Here is a 23,216-nt window from a genome sequence, read left to right on the forward strand (position 1 = left end):
CACAAATGGAGGAAATTTGGAACAGTGGTGAACCTTCCCAGGAGTGGCCGGCCTACCAAAATTACCCCAAGAGCGCAGCGACGACTCATCCAAGAGGTCACAAAAGAACCCACAACAACATCTAAAGAACTGCAGGCCTCACTTGCCTCAGTTAAGGTCAGTGTTCATGACAACCATAAGAAAGAGACTGGGAAAAAATAGAGTTCCAAGGCGAAAACCATTGCTGACCAAAAAAAACAAAGGCTCGTCTCACTTTTGGCAAAAAACATTTTATTTATTTATTTTTATTTCACCTTTATTTAACCAGGTAGGCAAGTTGAGAACAAGTTCTCATTTACAATTGCGACCTGGCCAAGATAAAGCAAAGCAGTTCGACAACATACAAAAACACAGAGTTACACATGGAGTAAAACAACATACAATCAATGATGCAGTAGAAAAAAATAAGACTATATACAATGTGAGCAAATGATGTGAGATAATGGAGGTAAAGGCAAAAAAATGCCATGGTGGCAAAGTAAATAAAGTATGGCAAGAAAAAACACTGGAATGGTAGATTTGTAGTTTGAAGAAAGTTAAAAGTTAAAATATAAATAATATGGTGCAAAGGAGCAAAATAAATAAAATAAATAAATACAGTAGGGGAAAAGGTAGTAGTTTGGGCTCAATTAAAGATGGGCTATGTACAGGTGCAGAGATCTGTGAGCTGCTCTGACAGCTGGTGCTTAAAGCTAGTGAGGGAGATAAGTGTTTCCAGTTTTAGAGATTTTTGTAGTTCGTTCCAATCATTGGCAGCTGAGAACTGGAAGGAGAGACGACCAAAGGAGGAGTTGGCTTTAGGGGTGACCAGAGAGATATACCTGCTGGAGCGCGTGCTACAGGTGGGTGCTGCTATGGTGACCAGTGAGCGGAGATAAGGGGGGACTTTACCTAGCAGGGTCTTGTAGATGACCTGGAGCCAATGTGTTTGGCGACGATGATGAAGTGAAGGCCAGCCAACGAGAGCATACAGGTCGCAGTGGTGGGTTGTATATGGGGCTTTGGTGACAAAACGGATGGCACTGTGATAGACTGCATCCAGCTTGTTGAGTAGGGTATTGGAGGCTATTTTGTAAATGACATCGCCGAAGTCGAGGATTGGTAGGATGGTCAGTTTTACGAGGGTATGTTTGGCAGCATGAGTGAAGGATGCTTTGTTGCGAAATAGGAAGCCAATTCTAGATTTCACTTTGGATTGGAGATGATTGATGTGAGTCTGGAAGGAGAGTTTACAGTCTAACCAGACACCTAGGTATTTGTAGTTGTCCACAAATTCTAAGTTAGAACCGTCCAGAGAAGTTATGCTGGATGGGCGGGCAGGTGCAGGCAGCGATCGGTTGAAGAGCATGCATTTAGTTTTACTTGTGTTTAGGAGCAGTTGGAGACCACGGAAGGAGAGTTGAATGGCATTGAAGCTCGTCTGGAGGGTTGTTAACACAGTGTCCAAAGAAGGGCCAGAAGTATACAGAATGGTGTCGTCTGCGTAGAGGTGGATCAGAGATTCACCAGCAGCAAGAGCGACATCATTTATCATCAAACATCTTGATGATCCCCAAGACTTTTGGGAAAATATTCTGTGGACTGACGAGACAAAAGTTGAACTTTTTGGAAGGTGTGCGTCCTGTTACATCTGACGTAAAAGTAACACAGCATTTCAGACAAAGAACATCATACCAACAGTCAAATATGGTGGTGGTAGTGTGATGGTCTGGGGCTGCTTTGCTGCTTCAGGACCTGGACGACTTGCTGTGATTGATGGAACCATGAATTCTGCTCTCTACCAAAAAATCCTGAAGGAGAATGTCCGGCCATCAGTTCGTGACCTCAAGCTGAAGCGAACTTGGGTTCTGCAGCAGGACAATGATCCAAAACACACCAGCAAGTCCACCTCTGAAAGGCTTAAAAAAGGTTTTGGAGTGGCCTAGTCAAAGTCCGGACTTGAATCCGATTGAGATGCTGTGGCGTGACCTTAAAACGGCGGTTCATGCTCAAAAACCCTCCAATGTGGCTGATTTAAAACAATTCTGCAAAGAAGAGTGGGCCAAAATTCCTCCACAGTGATGTGAAAGACTCATTGCTAGACTCATTATCGCAAACGCTTGATTGCAGTTGTTGCTGCTGAGGGTGGCACAACCAGTTATTAGGTTTAGGGGGCAATTACTTTGTCACATAGGGCCATGAAGGTTCGGATAGCTTTTTTCCCTTAATAAATAAAATGATCACTTAACTGCATTTTGTGTTTACTTGGGTTATCTATGTGTAATATTAAAATGTGTTTGATCTGAAACATTTAAGTGTGACAAATGTGCAAAAAAATAAGAAATCAGGAAGGGGCAAATACTTTTTCACAAAACTGTAAGACAGACACTTCTGACCAAACTTCTTTTAGATTTTTGGGGGGGACTATCTGTTGTTCCATGCAGTGAATCTGTTATTCAATGCGTTTGTGTGGGGTAATAGCAGTAAGGCGTAATATACTGTACAGCGCATTCTTCCATATTCAGACGGCTTGACTTTTTCCACATTTTGCTACGTTACAGCATTATTCTAAAATGGCATAAAATGTTTTTTTTAAAATAATTCTTATCAATCTACACACAATGCCAATCTACACACAATGCCCCATAATGACAAAGCAAAAAGAGGTTTTTAGAAAATTTTGCAAATGAATAAATAAAACCCCCCTGAAATATCACATTTACATTAGTATTCAGACCTTTACTCAGTACTTTTTTGAAACCCCTTTGGTAGCGATTACAGCCTTGAGTCTTCTTGGGTATGACGCTACAAGCTTGGCACACCTGTATTTGGGGAATTTCTCAAGCGCTGTCAGGTTGGATGGGGAGCGTTGCTGCACAGCTATTTTCAGGTCTCTCCAGAGAAGTTTGATCAGGGTCAAGGCTCTGGCTGGGCCACTAAGGACAATGACCCTAAGCACACTACCAAGACAACGCATGTCCTTGAGTGGCCCAGCCTTCCAGGTGAACCGTAGCCCCAGTCTGAGGTCCTGAGGATTCTAGAGCAGGTTTTCATCAAGGATCACTCTGTACTTTGCTCCGTTCATCTTTCCCTCTATCCTGACTAGTCACCCAGTCCCTGCCTTTGAAAAACATCCCCACAGCATGATGCTGCCACCACCATGCTTCACTGTAGGGATGGTGCCAGGTTTCCTCCAGGTGTCCTTTAGGTTCCTTTTGACAAACTCCAAGCTGGCTGTTGTGCCTTTTACTGAGGACTGGCTTCCGTCTGACCACTCTACCGTAAATTACATTATGTTGGGAACGCAACACTCTGCTACAACTCAATAGTTCTATTTGGTAAAAGACCATGTTCATATTATGGTAAGAACAGCTCAAATAACAGCTCAAATAAGTGAAATTCTCCTGTCTTATGGTGTCCTGTGTGAATTTAAGTATGCTCCCTCTAATCCTCCCATCTCGCTCGCTCTCTCTCTCTCGCTCGCTCTCTCTCATTCTCTCTCGCTCTCTCTCGTTCTCTCTCTCTCTCAGAGGACTTGTGCCCTAGGCCTATACACCAGGACTATCTGGCCTGATGACTCCTGGCTGTGCACATGCTGATTCAGTTCCTGCTGTTTTGCCTGTGGCTAAACAGACCTGACCTGTTCACAAGACGTGCTACCTTGTTGTGCTGCTTCTCCAGTTTCAACTGTTCTGCCTGTGGCTATGTAACCCTGACCTGTTCACCGGACGTGCTGCCTTATCCCGGACCTGCTGTTTTCGACCCTCTCTCACTCTCTCTCTCTAGTCCTCTCTCTCCCTACCGCACCTGCTGTCTCAACCTCTGAATACTCGGCTATGAAAAGTCAACTGACATTTACTCTCTCTACAACCACTGTGATTATTTTTTGACCCTGCTGGTCATCTATGAACATTTGAACATCTTGAAGAACGATCTGGCCTTAATGGCCATGTACTCTTATAATCTCCACCCGGCACAGCCAGAAGAGAACTGGCCACCCCTCAGAGCCTGGTTTCTCTCTAGGTTTCTTTCTAGGTTTCTGCCTTTCAAGGGATTTTTTCCTAGCCACTGTGCTTCTACATCTGTATTGCTTGCTGTTTGGGGTCTTAGGCTGGGTTTCTGTATAAGCACTTTGTGACATCTGCTGATGTAAAAAGGGTTTTATAAATAAATGTGATTTGATCTAATTTGGCAGACTGCATACATTTATTGCATTTATCATTTATGATGCTTTGACATAATTTGACTTAATGTATAATATTAGATCAACTGTAGACTCCAATGGATAATGGGGTAGCAACACAAAAAATAGAAGTCTTTGGTGGGATTTCATTTGCATTACTGTAATTTCAGTTTCTCTCATTCTACCATTTGCACAGAAATACTGTAGCAGGCCAACCTAGTGGTACCTTGCACGCCAGTACCTATTACGAGGAGGAGAGCACATTCAACAAATTGTAAAACACTTTCAAGTCAAATAAAACACAAAAAAAGTGAAAAGTAAATTGCTTTTCTTTGTTTTTAAAACACCAGTTTAAGCTAACATGTAACTTTTTGAAGGCCGTATATCACACCGTAGCCATGACAACAGTGTGAAATACTAGGACAAATGGATGGTCACTCCTGTCTAGGATTGCAAGCACCCCTCTTTCATGAATAGAGATAGGAAAATAAGGCATGTGTTGAGCATACAACCAACACACGTATCGCCTTAGCCTATAACAGCAGATGCATTCTGAAATGAATCATTCATAATAAGCCTATTGCTGACTGTTTGCGCTCCATTCAGGGCTGCCTGCTGGTAATCAGTGGTGCTATCAGACTGAAGGGTCTGAAGAGAAGCCTGCCAAACTGGGAGAGAGGTAAGCACCACGTCAACAAGGGGGAAGTGGAAAATAGTTTACGATGACCACACAGAGCAGAAAGAAGACCGTGATTATGTCTCGATGGTCTCCGGTGAGGAGGTGATAAAGGTGTTAAACTCCCAAGGCTATACCGTTTGTGAATAATCTGAGAGTCACGCACATGAAGACAAAGTAGCAGCTTGTGAGGTGTTGATGTACTGTAGTCAAAATTATAATCTAAGTAAGTGATAAGTAAGTGGTATTACATGGGTTGTGATTGTGTATGAACCCATCAAAGTATGCGTACAACAGTTCTGACAAATTCTCAAGAACCACCACACCCCACACCATGCCTACCCCAATGGCCAGTATACAGTATCAGTTCTCTGCGCTTGACTTCACCTTTTTTCCTGCCATCGAAACGTGACAGTAAGCAATTGAGTTTGTCCTAGCTGTTTTGACATTATGACACGGTTAACAGAACTTGTCATAAACTGTCATGATATGGTCATAACACAGTCATAACCAATATATTTACACCTATTGTGATACATTACATAAACCGACATTTATTCAAATGTATATTTTCCCTGTCAAGAAGTTTCCTTTCATTTGAAAGTTTGTTTCTTAAATCCTTTGTTTTTATTGTAATGAATTATTTATAGTCATGTTTTCGTCATATTTTAAAGAAGCATTATGGCCATCCTGTGTCACTTTACTTGGACTAAGAAAATACACTTTATAACACTGTCAAGAAGCATTATGACCATCCTGTGCCACTTGGACAATTTTAAAATGTTATTTAACCTTTGTTTAACTAGGCAAGTCAGTTAAGAACAAATTCTTATTAACAATCATCCCAGTCATCAGCAACAGAGCATTGGGGTAGGTGCATGTTTGACATCAATGACAGTTTAATTAATATGGTCAATTTCAGAAAATGTTATATAACATAAAAAATACTTTTGACAACTAGGTTATGGTGTAATGGAATGTTCTGCCTTGTTTGGTAGTTTTTGTGGGTTTGTGACACTTCATATCCAGGCATAAAATAACACAATATTACATGTCTAAATATATGGGTCATGACAGTGTTATGACCATATTATGACACGTTACGACCATTCTCACCTCTCTTCCTCACACAAGAGTTCTACCTAGCTCTCCTCAGCACGGCTTTATCTATTTTGCTGTTTAACTGTTCACAAGCGTGCCGTCACAGTTAATCCGCAGTGAACAGGGTTATCAGCTTTCATCTTTTGTATTGGCTGACATTACCGAAAGGAAAGTTTTCGCTTCGGGTAAGAATTAGCTTCACCACTTTTCTTCCTTTGTCTCATGTTGTAGCTAGAGTCACATGGCTAGCTGCGGAGACTTGGCTAGCTTAGCTGCAATGCTTAGCTAACCTGGCTAGCTCGCCGCAAGGCTAGCTATCCTACCAACTAGATTTTCTACCTTGAAGGGTAGAATTACTTGTTTGCTTCCTCGTTTAGTTCAAGCCACTACCCGTCTTAGCGCCGATGATTATTGGTCGAGAGCCACACTTTTGTTTGTCGAAAGACCAACATAGCACTCGCTTCCTTTGGCTAACTTTGTGTTAACTAGCTAGACAACTTGCCAACGTGACCAATGCTAGATAAGTTCACATCATTAAAGGTTTAGTTTCTCTAGATAGCTGCTTAGCACAGTGCTAGGCCACTAGTTCAACTGTTGAATGCAAGTTACGTTTCACTTTGTTCTAGGTGTTTTTTGGAGACATAGAACTTGGTAGCAAAGCGCAAGGGGAGCGAGCAAAGCCCCAGCCCCTGTCTCAGCACTGGCACACCTGTGGCACCTACCCCACATTTTCAAGGAACATTCTTATCCTGTTACTGAATGTATCCAGAGTATTTTCAGAGTTCGTTATAAACAAATGTGGCAAAAAGTACAGTAAATGTAAAATATATTTTTGGTAATTCTGTTTTAAACAGTAAGTGCCTTTAGTCAATTTTACATGAACAGGGTAAAGATGTAATGTCATAACAAGGACAGCAGTCATTTTTGCGAGCCACACTGGTCAGAATTGTAAAGTTCAAAACGGTCAAAACCATTCGCTTTTGAGATGGGTGAATCCAAAGCTGTGTTATATTATTTGGCTATGTACAGTGCATTCGGAAACTATTCAGACCCCTTGTTTTTTTCCACATTTGGTACGTTACAGCCTTATTCTAAAATTGTTAATCTTTTTTTCTCATCATTCCACACACAATAACCCATAATGACAAAGCAAAAATAAGTTTAGAAATTTCTGCAAATGTATATTTAAAAAATAATATCACCTTTACATAAGTATTGAGACCCTTTACTCAGTACTTTGCTGAAGCATCTTTGGCAGCGATTAAAGTATTGAGTCTTCTTGAGTATGATGCTACAAGCTTGAAACACCTATATTTGGGGAGTTTCTCCCATTCTTCTCTGCAGATCTTCTCAAGCTCTGTCAGGTTGGATGGGGAGCGTCGCTGCACAGCTATTTTCAGGTCTCTCCAGAGATGTTTGATCTGGTTCAATTCAGTGCCCTGGCTGGGCCACTCAATGACATTCAGAGACCTGTCACGAAGTCACTCCTGTGTTGTCTTGGGTATGTGCTCGTGGTGGTTGTCTTCTTGGAAGGTGAACCTTCACACCAGTCTGAGGTCCTAAGCGCTCTGGAGCAGGTTTTCATCAAGGATCTCTCTGTACTTTGCTCTGTTCATCTTTCCCTCGATCTTGACTAGTCTCCAAGTCCCTGCCGCTGAAAAACATCCCCACAGCATGATGCTGCCACCACCATGCTTCACTGTATGGATGGTGGCAGGTTTCCTCCAGACTTGAAGCTTGGCATTCAGGCCAAAGAGCTCAATCTTGGTTTCAACAGACCAGAGAATCTTGTTTTTCATGGTCTGAGAGTCTTTAGGTGCCTTTTGGCAAACTCCAAGCGGGATGTCATGTGCCTTTTACGGAGGAGTGGCTTCTGTCTGGCCATTCTACCATAAAGGCTGATTGGTGGAGTGCTGCAGACATGGTTGTCCTTCTGGAAGGTTATCCCATTTCCACAGAGGAACTCTGGAGCTCTGTCAGAGTGACCATCGGGTTCTTGGTCACCTCCCTGACCAAGGGCCTTCTCACCCGATTGCTCAGTTTGGCTGGGTGGCCAGCTCTAAGAATCTTGGTGGTTAAATCTTCTTCCATTTAAGAATGATGGAGGCCACTATGTTCTTGGGGACCTTCAATGCTGCAGAAATATTTTGGTACCCTTCCCCAGATCTTTGCCTCGACCCATTGCTGTCTCTCTGAGCTCTACGGACAATTCTTTAGACCTCATGTGTTGGTTTTTGCTCTTACATAAACTGTCAACTGTGTGACATTTACATTTAAGTAATTTAGCAGACGCTCTTATCCAGAGCGACTTACAAATCGGTGACCTTATGTAGATAGGTGTGTGCCTTTTCAAATCATGTCCAATCAATTGAATTTACCACAGGTGGACTCCAATCAAGTTGTAGAAACATCTCAAGGATAATCAATGGAAACAGGATGCAGCTGAGCTCATGTTTCGAGTCTCATAGCAAAGGGTCTGAATACTTATGTAAATAAGGTATTTCTGTTTTAATTGTTTATACATTTTCTACAAATTCTAAAAACCTGTTTTCACTTTGTCATTATGGGGTATTGTGTGTAGATTGATGAGTAAAACAAATCATTTTATCAATTTTAGAATAAGGCTGTAACGTAACAAAATATTGGAAAAGGGAAAGGGTCTGAATCCTCTCCAAAAGCACTGTATGTCATAGCTCATTTCTCAAGATAAATATTGACATTATTACTAGCTCAAACATTTTAATCTGCTATATAACAAGTTAATCAGTGGGTGATGAGGATTTCTGATAAAAATGGAGGGAGAAAAACATATCTGATAGTCCTACATGCTCAGTCTGCCCTACTGCTCAGCTCACACACTACATCATTCTCCCCCACACACACACACAGATCCAGCTCAGCTCCTGAGCTCCATCAGTATTTTAATTTAGAATGGAAAATGAACGTGTTCATGCAACAATTATTATTGTATCAAATCATATTGAATCGCATCGATTCGTTCCACAAATCAAAGCGAATAGCATCGAATTGTTTCAAACAAAAGTGTCGTTCCTGTATCATATCGGAGCCCATGTATCAAGATGCAAATCAAATCGTGCTGGTAAGGAGAGGTGCACATTACTAGTGCTAGGAGCCCAGCTTCTACATGCTCGCTGTACTGAAATAAGTGGTGCGTTTTTGAAAAGTGGTGTGACCAAAAACAGTTAATTCTTTACCAGTGCTCTGTATACAAGGTTTTATGTTTTTCTACAGGACCTTTTGGACAGAGGGAAGGTCCTTCAGCCGAGTAGTGAATTTCAAGCTCAGATTCGACCACAAAGACCAGGGGGCTTTTCCTATGCCTCACAAAGAAGGTCACTTATTGGTAAATAGGTAAACATGGTGAAGTTATTAACTATGCTTTATATTGTGCATCAAAACACCCAGTCATAACAAATATACAGGTGTTCTTCCTAACTAAGTTGGCAGAGAGGAAGAAAACCACTCAGGGATTTCACCATGAGGCCAATTGGGATTTTAAAATAGTTAAGTAGTTAATTTGCTGTGATAGGAAAAAACTGAGGACGGGTCATTGTAGTTACAACATTGTAGTTACTCCACAATACTAACCTAAACGACAGAGTGAAAATAATTAAGTCGGTACAGAATAAAAATACTTTAAAACATGTGTCCTGTTTGCAACAATCCACTGAAGTAATACAGCAAAAAAAAGCTTTAAAAAAATATATTTTCCTAAATACAAAGCGTTATGTTTGGGGCAAATCCAACACAACACATCACTGTCACTCTGGTATAAATGATTCGGGAGACAGACGCAGGAATGCGTAATATTTTTTAAATTGTACCCAAATTACAGAGTGCCGTGTAAAGGCACGGGGACGGAGACCAAACAAACACTATACAAAAACAGGGTTGAAACCCAAACAAAAGAGCGAGTACCTCGAATAAATATCACACGCGTACAATGATTAACTCACGGGACGAGACCTTCAATCATATGCGCAATCCACAATGGCACGAAGCCAAAAAACACAGCACAGGTACTCACACGCACAAATGGACATTGTAACAATAATCAACCACCCGATGGAATCCAAAGGACAGTTGAAATCGGAAGTTTACATACACTTAGGTTGGAGTCAATAAAACTTGTTTTTCAACCACTCCACAAATTTCTTGTTAACAAACTATAGTTTTGGCAAGTTGGTTAGGACATGTACTTTTGTGCATGACAAGTAATTTTTCCAACAATTGTATACAGACAGATTATTTCACTTATAATTCACTGTATCCCAATTCCAATGGGTCAGAAGTTTACATACACTAAATTGACTGTGCCTTTAAACAGCTTTTGAAAATTCCAGAAAATAATGTCATGGCTTTAGAAGCTTCTGATAGGCTAATTGACATAATTTGAGTCAATTGGAGGTGTACCTGTGGATGTATTTCAAGGCCTTCCTTCAAACTCAGTGCCTCTTTACTTGACATCATGGGAAAATCAAAATAATTCAGCCAATACCTCAGAAAAAGAATTGTAGACCTCCACAAGTCTGGTTCATCCTTGGAAGCAATTTCCAAACGCCTGAAGGTACCACGTTCATCTGTACAAACAATAGTATGAAAGTATAAACACCATTGGAACACGCAGCCGTCATAACACTCAGGAAGGAGACACGTTCTGTCTCCTAGAGATGAACGTACTTTGGTGCGAAAAGTGCAAATCAATCCCAGAACAACTGCAAAAGACCTTGTGAAGATACTGGAAGAAACAGTTACAAAAGTATCTATATCCACAGTAAAACGAGTCCTATATCAACATAACCTGAAAGGCTGCTCAGCAAGGAAGAAGCCACTGCTCCAAAACCGCCATTAACCTGTTAGGGTATAGGTGGCAGTATTGAGACTTTTTTGAAAAAAGATGTGCCCATTTTTAAATGCCTCCTACACCTACCCAGTAACTACAATATGCATATACTTATTATATATGGATAGAAAACACCCTAAAGTTTCAAAAACTGTTTGAATGGTGTCTGTGAGTATAACAGAACTCATTTGGCAGGCAAAACCCTGAGACAGATTCTGACAGGAAGTGGATACCTGATGTGTTGAATTGACTTTGAGCCTATGCCATTGAAAAACAAAGGGGGTTAGGAATATTCTGGCACTTCCTATTGCTTCCACAAGATGTCCCCAGCCTTTACAAAGTGTTTTGAGTGTTCTACAGTGAGATCTGACCGAATAAGAGCCATGGAACGTGATGGTCCATCATTCACCCTGGCGCGCGATTTGATGGTGGGTACTCTCATTCCGAAACGTTTTAAAAGAAAACCCAATGGTCCGCCTTGAATTTTATTCATGTTCTGGTTAAAAAAGGCCCTAATGATTTATGCGATACAACGTTTGACATGTTTGAACGAACGGAAATATATTTTTTCCGTTCTTGAAGTGAAGTGAAGTCCGGCTGGCTTAGATCATGCGCTACAACACGGAGGTTTTTCGACATAAATGATGAGCTTTTTTGAACAAAAATACATTCGTTATGGACCTGGGACTCTTTGGAAGTGACATCTGATGAAGAGAATCAAAGGTAATGGATTATTTATATAGTATTTTCGATTTTAGATTCCTCCAACATGGCGGTTAGTCTGTATCGCGATGCGTATTTTTCTGGCGCAGTGCTCAGATTATTGCAAAGTGTGATTTCCCAGTAAGGTTAATTTAAAATCTGACAAGTCCATTGCGTTCAAGAGATGTAAATCTATAATTCTTTGAATGACAATATAATATTTTAGCAATGTTTTCTAATATTAATTAATTATTTTGTCGTCATGACTTGACTGCCGGTATTGGAGGGAAACGATTTCCTGAACATCAACGCCATAGTAAAACACTGTTTTTAGATATAAATATGAACTTGATAGAACTAAAAATGCATGCATTGTCTAACAAAATGTCCTAGGAGTGTCATCTGATGGAGATTGTAAAAGGTTAGTGCATAATTTTAGCTGATTGTATGGTTTTGGTGACGCATGTCTTTGAATCGACAATGCATTGCACACAGCTATTGTCAATGTACTCTCCTAACATAACCTAACTTTATGCTTTCCCCGTAAAACCTTTTTGAAATCGGTAAACGTGGTTAGATTAAGAAGATGTTTATCTTTCAAAGGCTGTAAGTTAGTTGTATGTTTGAGAAATTTGAATTTGTACATTTATTTGGTTTCAAATTTGCCGCTCTTGAAATGCACCTGCTGTTGATAGGGTGCGCCACAGGTGGCACGCTAACGTCCCAGGTAGCCTCAAGAAGTTTTAACCTCTCTAGGGCAGGTGGCACCAAATCGTCCCACCTACGTAACAGCCAGTTGAATCCTGTGGCGCGATTTTCAAATACCTTAGAAATGCTATTACTTCAATTTCTCAAACATATGACTATTTTACAGCTATTTAAAGACAAGACTCTTGTTAATCTAACCACACTGTCCGATTTCAAAAAGGCTTTACAACGAAAGCAAAACATTAGATTATGTCAGCAGAGTACCCAGCCAGAAATAATCAGACACCCATTTTTCAAGCTAGCATATAATGTCACAAAAACCCAGAAGACAGCTAAATGCAGCACTAACCTTTGATGATCTTCATCAGATGACACACCTAGGACATTATGTTATACAATACATGCATGTTTTGTTCAATCAAGTTCATATTTATATCAAAAAACAGCTTTTTACATTAGCATGTAACGTTCAGAACTAGCATACCCCCCGCAAACTTCCGATGAATTTACTAACAATTTACTAAATTACTCACGATAAACGTTCACAAAAAGCATAACAATTATTTTAAGAATTATAGATACAGAACTCCTCTATGCACTCGATATGTCCGATTTTAAAATAGCTTTTCGGTGAAAGCACATTTTGCAATATTCTAAGTAGATAGCCCGGCATCACAGGGCTAGCTATTTAGACACCCAGCAAGTTTAGCCTTCACCAAACTCCGATTTACTATTAGAAAAGTTTGATTACCTTTCCTGTTCTTCATCAGAATGCACTCCCAGGACTTCTACTTCAATAACAAATGTTGTTTTGGTCCAAAATAATCCATAGTTATGTTCCAACAGCGGCGTTTTGTTCGTGCGTTCAAGACACTATCCCAATGGTAAATAAAGGTCACGCGCACGGCGCATTTCGTGACAAAAGATTTCTAAATATTTCATTATCGTACTTCGAAGCATGTCAACAGCTGTTTAAAATCTATTTTTATGCAATTTTTCTTGTAAAAAAGCGATAATATTCAGACCGGGAATCTGCAATTAGGCAAACAGCCGAAAGAAAATACAGCACGGGGTTGACTCGGGCACGCGCCTAATTCCTTTGTCCTCTGATCGGCCACTTGGCAAAGGCGATAATGTGTTTCAGCCTGAGGCTGCCTTGATATCGTTCAGCTTTTTCCCGGGCTCTGAGAGCCTATGGGAGCCGTGGGAAGTGTCACGTTACAGCTAAGATCCTCACTCTTCAAAAAACAGAGACAAGAAGCACGACTCCTTGTCAGACAGGCCACTTCCTGCATGAAATCTTCTCAGGTTTTTGCCTGCCATATGAGTTCTGTTATACTCACAGACACCATTCAAATAGTTTTAGAAACTTTAGGGTGTTTTCTATCCAAAGCCAATAATTATATGCATATTCTAGTTACTGGGCAGGAGTAGTAACCAGATTAAACCGGGTACGTTTTTTATCCGGCCGTGTAAATACTGCCCCCTAGCCCTAACAGGTTAGAAAAAGCCATACTACGGTTTGCAACTGCATATGGGGACAAAGATCGTACTTTTTGGAGAAATGTCCTCTGGTCTGATGAAACAAAAATATAACTGTTTGGCCATAATGACCATCGTTATGTTTGGAGGAAAAAGGGGGAGGCTTGCAAGCTGAAGAACACCATCCCAACCGTGAAGCACGGGGGTGGCAGCATCATGTTGTGGGGGTGCTTTGCTGCAGGAGGGACTGGTGCATTTCACAAAATAGATGGCATCATGAGGCAGGAAAATTACGTGGAAATATTGAAGCAACATCTCAAGACATCAGTCAGGAAGTTAAAGCTTGGTCGCAAATGGGTCTTCCAAATGGACAATGACCCCAAGCATACTTCCAAAGTTGTGGCAAAATGGCTTAAGGACAACAAAGTCAAGGTATTGGAGTGGCCATCACAAAGCCCTGACCTCAATCCTATAGAAAATTTGTGGGCAGAACTGAAAAAGGAGGAATGGGCCAAAATTCACCCAACTTATTGTGGGAAGCTTGTGGAAGGCTACCTGAAATGTTTGACCCAAGTTAAATAATTTAAAGGCAATGCTACCAAATACTATTTGAGTGTATGTAAACTTCTGACCCACTGGGAATGTGATGAAGGAAATTAAAGCTGAAATAAATCATTCTCTGCTATTATTCTGACATTTCACATTCTTAAAATAAAGTGGTGATCCTAACTGACCTAAGGCAGGACATTTTTACTAGGATTAAATGTCAGGAATTGTGAAAAACTGAGTTTAAATGTATTTGGTTAAGATGTATGTAAACTTCCGACTTCAACTGTACAAATACAATCATTGGGAATAGGGGCCAGGTAATGAAAGTTCCGGAGGGATCCGTGACAATCACTGTGTACCACTCTCCATATTTGCAAGCATGGTGGTGGCTGCATCATGTTATGGGTATGTTTGTCATGGATGGGGAAATTTTCTGGCAAAACAAAATGGAGCTAAACACATGCAAAATCTTAGAGAAAAACCTGGTTCAGTCTGCTTTTCACCAGACAGTGGGGGACAACTTAACCTTTCAGCAAGACAATTACCTAAAACACAAGGCCAAATCTACACCGAAGTTACTTACCAGGAAGACAGTGAATGTTCCTGAGTTGTCTGGTTACAGTTTTGACTTAAATCTGCTTGAAAATACTTTGTAGAGACAGCTTTTGCAACAATTACAGCTGCAAGTCTCTTGGGGTATGTCTATATAAGCTTGGCACATCTAGCCACTGGGATTTTTGCCCATTCTTCAAGGAAAAACTGCTCCAGCTCCTTCAAGTTGGATGGGTTCTGCTGGTGTACATCAATCTTTAATAAGTCATACCACAGATTCTCAATTAGATTGAGTTCTGGGCTTTGACTAGGCCCTTCCAAGACATTTAAATATATTCCCCTTATACCACTCAAGTGTTGCTTTAGCAGTATGCTTAGGGCCATTGACCTGCTGGGGGACGGATCCACTATGGGAAAATAAAAACATCAGGCTAAAAAAGCTTTGAGCCTAGAGTGCCAGCTATCACACAGTACAATACTGCTAGAATTGAAATCTCCATTAAGGATTTAAAATGTTATTGTATTTATAAAGCTTTTATGTAGCTTTTGATTGTTTCCTCGTGCCATATTTTACTTTTATCATAGTGGATCCGTCCCACTCTCAAATCTTTGGAAGACTGAAACAGGTTTCCCTCAAATATATCCCTGTATTTAGCGCCATCCATCATTCCTTAAATTCTGACCAGTTTCCCAGTCCCTGCCGATGAAAAACATCCCCACAGCATGATGCTGCCACCACCATACTTAACTGTGGGGATGGTGATGTGAGGTGTTGGGTTTGCGCCAGACAGCGTTTTCCTTGATAGCAAAAAAGCTCAATTTTAGTCTCATCTGACAAGAGTACTTTCATCCATATTTTTGGGGGTCTCCCACATGCCTGTTGGTGAACACCAAACTTGTTTGCTTCTTTTTTCTTTAAGCAATTGCTTTTTTTCTGGCCACTCTTCCATAAAGCCCAGCTCTGTGGAGTGTATGGCTTAAAGTGGTCCTATGGACAGATACTCCCATCTCTGCTGTGGAGCTTTGCAGCTCCTTCAGGGTTAGCTTTGGTCTCTTTGTTGCCTCTCTGATTAATGCCCTCCGTGCCTGGTCCCTGAGTTTTGGTGGGCTGCCCTCTCTTGGCAGGTTTGTTGTGGTGCCATATTCTTTAAATTTTTTAATAATGGATTTACTGGTGCTCCATGGGATGTTCAAAGTTTCGGATATTTTTTTATAACCCAACCTTGATCCGTACTTCTCCACAACTTTGTCCCTGACCTGTTTGGAGAGTTCCTTGGTCTTCATGGTGCCGCTTGCTTGGTGGTGCCCCTTGCTTGGTGGTGTTGCAGACTCTGAGGCCTTTCAGAACAGGTGTACATATATACTGAGATTGTGACAGCTCATGTGACTCTAAGATTGCACACAGGTGGACATTATTTAACTAATTATGTGACTTCTGAAGGTAATTGATTGCACCAGATCTTATTTGGGGGCTTCATTGCAAAGGGATGAATACATATGCACACAGCACTTTTCCATTTTTTATTGTTTTTTGAAACAAGTAATTTTTTTTATTTCACTTCACCAATTTTGACTATTTTGTGTATGTCCATTAAATGAAATCCAAATAAAAATCAATTTAAATTATTGGTTGTAATGCAACAAAATAGTAAAAATGCCAAGTGCGATGAATACTTTTGCACACAACTGGTTTGCGTGGCTAAAGAGCTCTATTTTCATGTCATCTGACCAAAGCACCAGTTCCAATCAAAGTGCCAACCCTTTTAGCAAATTCCAGAAGATAACATTTGTTGGATGACATGAAAATAGAGCTCTTTGACCATGCACACCAGTGTTGTGTTTGGCTTTGAAATGAGAATCCATAAGCAGAAAATAACCCAATTTCTGCTGTAAAATATGGTGGTGGAGCTTTAATGTTATGGAGCTATTTTGCTTTCACTGGTCCTGGGGCCCTTGTTAAGGTCAACAGCATCATCAACTTTACACAGTACCAGGACATTTTAGCCAAAAACCTGGTTGCCTCTGCCAGGAGGCTGAAACTTAACGAAGAATTTCAAGGATCTGGAAGGATTCTGTATAGAGTAATGTTCTATGATCCCTTCCAATGAGTTCTCCAACTCATAAAACAATTTTATCAATCATTTTGACTCTTACCTTTTTGAGAAAAAATTGTGTACTTGTTAGACAAAATGCCTTTCTCCGAGCAATTGTATTAGTATAAAATAATATAATTTCCCAAATGGTTGTCCTCAGTATTTAAATTATGTATTTTATACAGTCATTTTTGCTCATCTTTATCAAGGGTGTCAATCATTTCGGACACCACTGTATACAGTGCATTCGGAAAGTATGCCCCTTCACTTTTTCCACATGTTGTTACATTACAGCCTTATTCTAAAATGGATTAAATATTTTTTTTCCCTCATCAATCCATACACAATACCCCACAATAACGACAAAATTGTTGCAACCCCTATTACTAGCCTATTCAACCTCTCTTTCGTTTCATCTGAGATCCCCAAAGATTGGAAAGCTGCCTCGGTCATCCCCCTCTTCAAAGGGCCAAGGCTTTCAACTCTGTCAATCACTGCATTCTTATCGGCAGATTCAATAGCCTTAGCTTCTCAAATGACTGCCTCACCTGGTTCACCAACTACTTCTCAGATAGAGTTCAGTGTGTCAAATCGGAGGGCCTGTTGTCCGGACCTCTGGCAGTCTCTATGGGGGTGCCACAGGGTTCAATTCTCGGGCTGACTCTTTTCTCTGTGTATATCAATGATGTCGCTCTTGCTGCTGGTACTTCTCTGAACCACCACTACGCAGACGACACCATTCTGTTTACACCTGGCCCTTCTTTGGACACTGTGCTAACAAACCTCCAAACGAGCTTCAATGCCATACAACACTCCTTCCGAGGCCTCTGCTTTTAAATGCAAGTAAAACTAAGTGCATGCTCTTCAACCGATTGCTGCCTGCACCCTCCCACCTGACTAGCATCACTACTCTGGGCGGTTTTGAATATGTGGACAACTACAAATACCTAGGTGTCTGGTTAGACTGTAAACTCTCTTTCCAGACTCACATTAAGCATCTCCAATCCAAAATTAAATCTAGAATCGGCATTCCTATTTTGCAACAAAGCCTCCTTCACTCATGCTGCCAAACATACCCTCCCGTTCCTTGACTTCAGCAATGTCATTTACAAAATAGCCTCCAACACCCTACTCAGCAAATTGGATGTAGTCTATCATAGTGCCATCCATTTTGTCACCAAAGCCCCATATACTACCCACCACTGCGACCTGTATGCTCTCTTTGGCTGGCCCTCACTACATATTCGTCGCCAAACCCACTGGCTCCAGTTCATTTATAAGTCTATGGTAGGTAAAGCCCCGCCTTATCTCAGCTCACTGGTCACCATAGCAACACCCACCTGTAGCACACGCTCCAGCAGGTATATTTCACTGTTCACCCCCAAAGCCACATTTTCCTTTGGCCGCCTTTCCTTCCAGTTCTCTGCTGCCAATGACTGGAACGAATTGAAAATATCACTGAAGCTGGAGTCTTATCTCCCTCTCTAACTTTAAGCATCAGCTGTCAGAGCAGCTCACTGTACCTGTACACAGCCAATCTGTAAATAGCACACCCAACTACCTCATCCAAATATTGTTACTTATCCTCTTGCTCTTTTGCACCCCAGTATCTCTACTTGCACATCATCATCTGCACATCTATCACTCCAGTGTTAATGCTAAATTGTAATTATTTCGCTTCCATGGCCTATTTATTGCCTTACCTCCCTTTTCTACATTTGCACACACTGTACATAGATTCTTATATTGTGTTGTTGTTTTTGTCGCACTGCTTTGCTTTATCTTGGCCAGGTCGCAGTTGTAAATGAGAACTTGTTCTCAACTGGCCTACCTGGTTAAATAAAGATGTGTGTGTGTGTGTGTGTGTGTATATATATATATATATATTCATATTTAAAGACATTTTTTGCAAAAGTAAAAAATAAACAAAAGAAATACCTTATTTATATAAATATTCAGACCCTTTGCTATGAGACTCAAAACTGAGCTTAGGTGCATTCTGTTTCCATTGATCATACTTCAGATGTTTTTATAACTTGATTGGAGTCCACCTGTGGTAAATTAAATTGATTGGACATGATTTGGAAAGGCAAAAACCTGTCTATATAAGGTCCCACAGTTGACAGTGCATGTCAGAGCAAAAATCATGCATTGAGGTCGAAGGAATTGTCCATAGAGCTCAGAGACAGGAATGAGTCGAAGCACAGAACTGGGGAAGAGTACCAAAATATTTCTGCAGCATTGAAGGTCCCCAAGAACAGTGGCCTCCATCATTCTTTTTTTCCCTCCCCAATTTCATGCTTTCCAATTGGTAGTTACAGTCTTCTCCCATCGCTGCAACTCCCGCACGGACTTGGGAGAAGCGAAGGTCGAGAGCCTTGCGTCCTCCGAAACACAACCCCTCCAAGCCACACTGTTTCTTGACACAATGCTCGCTTAACCCAGAATCACCAATGTGTCAGCGGAAACACCGTACATCTGGCGACCGTGTCAGCATGCATGCGCCCGGCCCGACACAGGAGTCGCTAGGACATGATGGGACAAGGACATCCCGGCCGGCCAAACCGTCCCCTAACCCGGACGACGCTGGGCCAATTGTGCACCGCCTCATGGGTCTCCTGGTTGTGGTCGGCTGCGACACAGCCTGGAATCTAACCAGGATCTGTAGTGACACAGCTACCACTGCGATGCAGTGACTTAGACTGCTGCACCACTCGGGAGGCCCTGGCCTCCATCATTCTTAAATGGAAGAAGTTTGTAACCATCAACACTCTTCCCTGAGCTGGCCGCCCAGACAAACTGAGCAATCGGGGAGGACAACCATCTCTGCAGCACTCTACCAATCAGGCCTTTATGGTAGAGTGGCCAGACGGAGTGGCCACTCCTCAGTAAAAGGCACGACAGCCTGCTTGGAGTTTGCCAAAAAGGCACCTAAAGGACTCTCAGAACATGAGAAACAAGATTCTCTGGTCTGATGAAATCAAGATTGAACTCTTTGGCCTGAATGCCAAGCGTCACTTCTGGAGGAAACCAGGCACTGCTCATCACCTGGCCAATACCTTCCCTACAGTGAAGAATGGTGGTGGCAGCATCACGCGGTGGGGATGTTTTTCATTGGCAGGGACTGGGAGACTAGTCAGCATCGAGGGAAATATGAACGGAGCAAGGTACGGAGAGATCCTTGATGAAAGCCTGCTTCAGAGTACTTAGGACCTCAGACTGGGGCGAAGGTTCACCATCCAATAAGACAACAGAGGAGTGGCTTCGGGACAAGTCTTTGAATTTCCTTGCGTGGCCCAGCCAGAGCCCAGACTTAAACTCGATCTAACATCTCTGGAGAGACCTGAAAATAGCTGTGCGGCAACGCTCCCCATCCAACCTGACAGAGCTTGAGAGGATCTGCAGATAATAATGGGAGAAACTCCTCAAATACAGGTGTGCCAAGCATGCAGCGCCATACCCAAGAAGACTTAAGGCTCTAATTGTTGCCAAAGGTCCTTCAACAAAGTACTGAGTAAAGGGATCTGAATACTTATGTAAATGTGATATTTCCGTTAAATTTTTTTTTATCAACATAAACAGTTATTGCTTTGTCATTATGGGTATTGTGTGTAGATTGATGAGAAATTTGCTCAATTTTAGAATAAGGCTGCAACGTAACAGAATGTGGAAAATGTCAATGGGTCTGAATACTTTCCGAATCCACTGTTGAATATGATTATATCAGGAAAACCAGTACCACAAGTGTCATTTTAAATTAATGCTATGATTATTTAGTTGGATGATGTACTATAGGCTTATATGTTCTATAGGCCTACATCTGACAGACAAGATACAAAAATAAAGGGTTAACATGTTCCTTCCATGCAGTAATACACAGCAATTTTCTTTTGAGGGATGACAATTTCTCTCACATGAAGATGAAAGCAAGGTAATTTGGTAAAAGTGTGGTATAGGAAGGACATATAGACGAGTGAAGGAAATGTGTGAAACTTGTAAAAGGGATGGCAAATTTAAGGTAAGCATTTAATAAAGGAAATACATTTGACAAATATATCCACGTTTAATGTTCTTATGGGCCATTTGATATCCATGATAAAATCAAGATTGAAGTAATTTAATTAATAACAAATCCATCAGCTAACGCCATAGCCGATATAATTGCTTCCCTTATTAAATGTATTTAATGAACCACTTAGTCTTCCAAAGCCCAAGTTTAAACACTTATAAGTCACAAGCATGTCTCAATAACATTAAAGAGAGAATATATGTGCCACAGAGAGTTTATAATCACACTTGGGGCTCTATTTTTGTCTCGCACTAAGGAGGAGCAAGTGTCAAACGCAAGTTAGTTTGTAATTTCAGCATGTAAAAATTGGTGCACTGGCATTTTCCAGCCCGAACGCCAGGTTTGTAAATTTAACATCAGCATGCTTGCGCTGAGAAGGGAGGGGTGGATATATGAGGTGTGTCCTTAAAAACAAAACATAAATATAAAGTCCCCTGTTTAGGCCTGTGGACACCGTAGATAGAAATAGCTTGCACTGAGCCGTAGCCCTGGTTCTCATGGACACAGGAGTATATATTTTCTGCATATGTGACATAGGTTTGTTAAAATAGAGCCCCCTAACGCAATGGTAAATCTAAATGCTGGCGGTAGCGCTATAGGTTCAGGGGTACTGTTAGCTAGCTAACGTTAGCTGGCTGGATCCCTAGCTATTGTTACGTGTATGACGTTATTATTCGTATCCCAGAGCCGTTTCCTTTGCTATTTAGAGCCTAATGTTAGCTTGCTAACATTGAACCTGTTTAATTAGCTCCCAACAGATTCATGCAGGGTAGTAATGACATGATTTGGCACTATGTGCATTGTGGTTTAACTAGCTAACGTTAGCTGGCTGGCTCGTTAGCTAACGTTACTTGACGTTTGTGATCTTACATGTTGTTTACCTAGCTAGCTAGCTACATGTCTTAAGCTAAAGTGTACAACACCTGTTGAATATGGCCGGTGTCAGTAAACGTCGGCAAAAAAACGTAATGAAATTGTTGCCAGCTGAGCTGGTTAGGCTGTTTTTATGTTATCCAGAGGTAAACAAATCATCGGCCAGAGCATCAAGTGTGCGCTCTGAATGCTCTGAGAGCGAAACGAGAGTGGGTGGGGCTAAAGCTTAAGAGGGTGTGAAGGATGCTGAATGGGTGTTAACTAAGAAGAGCTCTTCACTAGATACCAAAACATTCAAAGGCCATTTTCTCAAAAGTGAGTTTACAAGTATCAACTTTCAAAGCAGAATTACTTTCCCATTGTTCCTTAAAAATGCAGTGTATGATATACCCTTTTGTAGCTCTTAGTCTCTACTTTTATCCAATGTAAAAAACACAAGTTAAAATTATGCTGCATATGACCAAATCCAGGTGGTGAATCACAAATGAGCCCCATTGAACACAAATTAAGACCAGTCAACACACCACACGAGGGACAGAGTTTTACTGTGTGTGTGTTGCAAATGCATTTCTTGCACTTGATGCATGAATCTTCCTGTCCTTCTTGGGTTCACACACATCACAGGGCTTCTTCTTGTTGCTACCAGCTGCAATCTAGAATGATAACACTTTTACTAATATCTCATTCAAATATATATTTATAGCAGGCCAAGGTAAGAGAGTCAGACACACACACAACAACATCACTCACACTTACTTCCGGTATTGGAGTTGTTGGTTCTGTGGGTTGGGAGGGTGGGGGACCAGCATCCTCCTCGTGATGGCTGCAGAAGCTGGGGTCCTTGGGATATGTTGCCTCCTTTGGATTTGAGGTCTTACCAATGCCTTACCCAGCTCCTCACGAAAGAGTCGTCTCCTCTGGAGCTTCCCTCTGTTTCAATCTGGGTCCAAGGCCATCCAGATGACAAACGCGTTCTACGTCGAGATGTCCAAGATTTTGAAGAATATCACAAGTGTCTAGAATATGGTTCTTCTTTTGCAGCTGTAGCCAGTCACCAGCTTGTCTAAATTGTCCACCCCTCCTTTTGTGGCACTGTAACCCATTATGATTTCTGGTTTATGATGTTCCTGGCCAAAGATTCTCCTATCCCTATGCAGCGTACTCATGAGTACCACATTTTTTGCCATTCTTTGGCACATAGGACACTGGGGACGTGTCGGCTGTGAACACAAGCTTAGAGGAATTGATAGGCCTCTTCCGTGTATTCAACAGCTGAGGTGGGAGCTCTGGATAGTTTTTTTCGTACTGTTTGTACCATCGTCAGCTTCCTCTTGAGGAGCTCCTGT

This window comes from Salmo trutta, chromosome 26 (assembly GCF_901001165.1).
Source record: "Salmo trutta chromosome 26, fSalTru1.1, whole genome shotgun sequence".
NCBI classification, from domain to species: Eukaryota; Metazoa; Chordata; class Actinopteri; order Salmoniformes; family Salmonidae; genus Salmo; species Salmo trutta.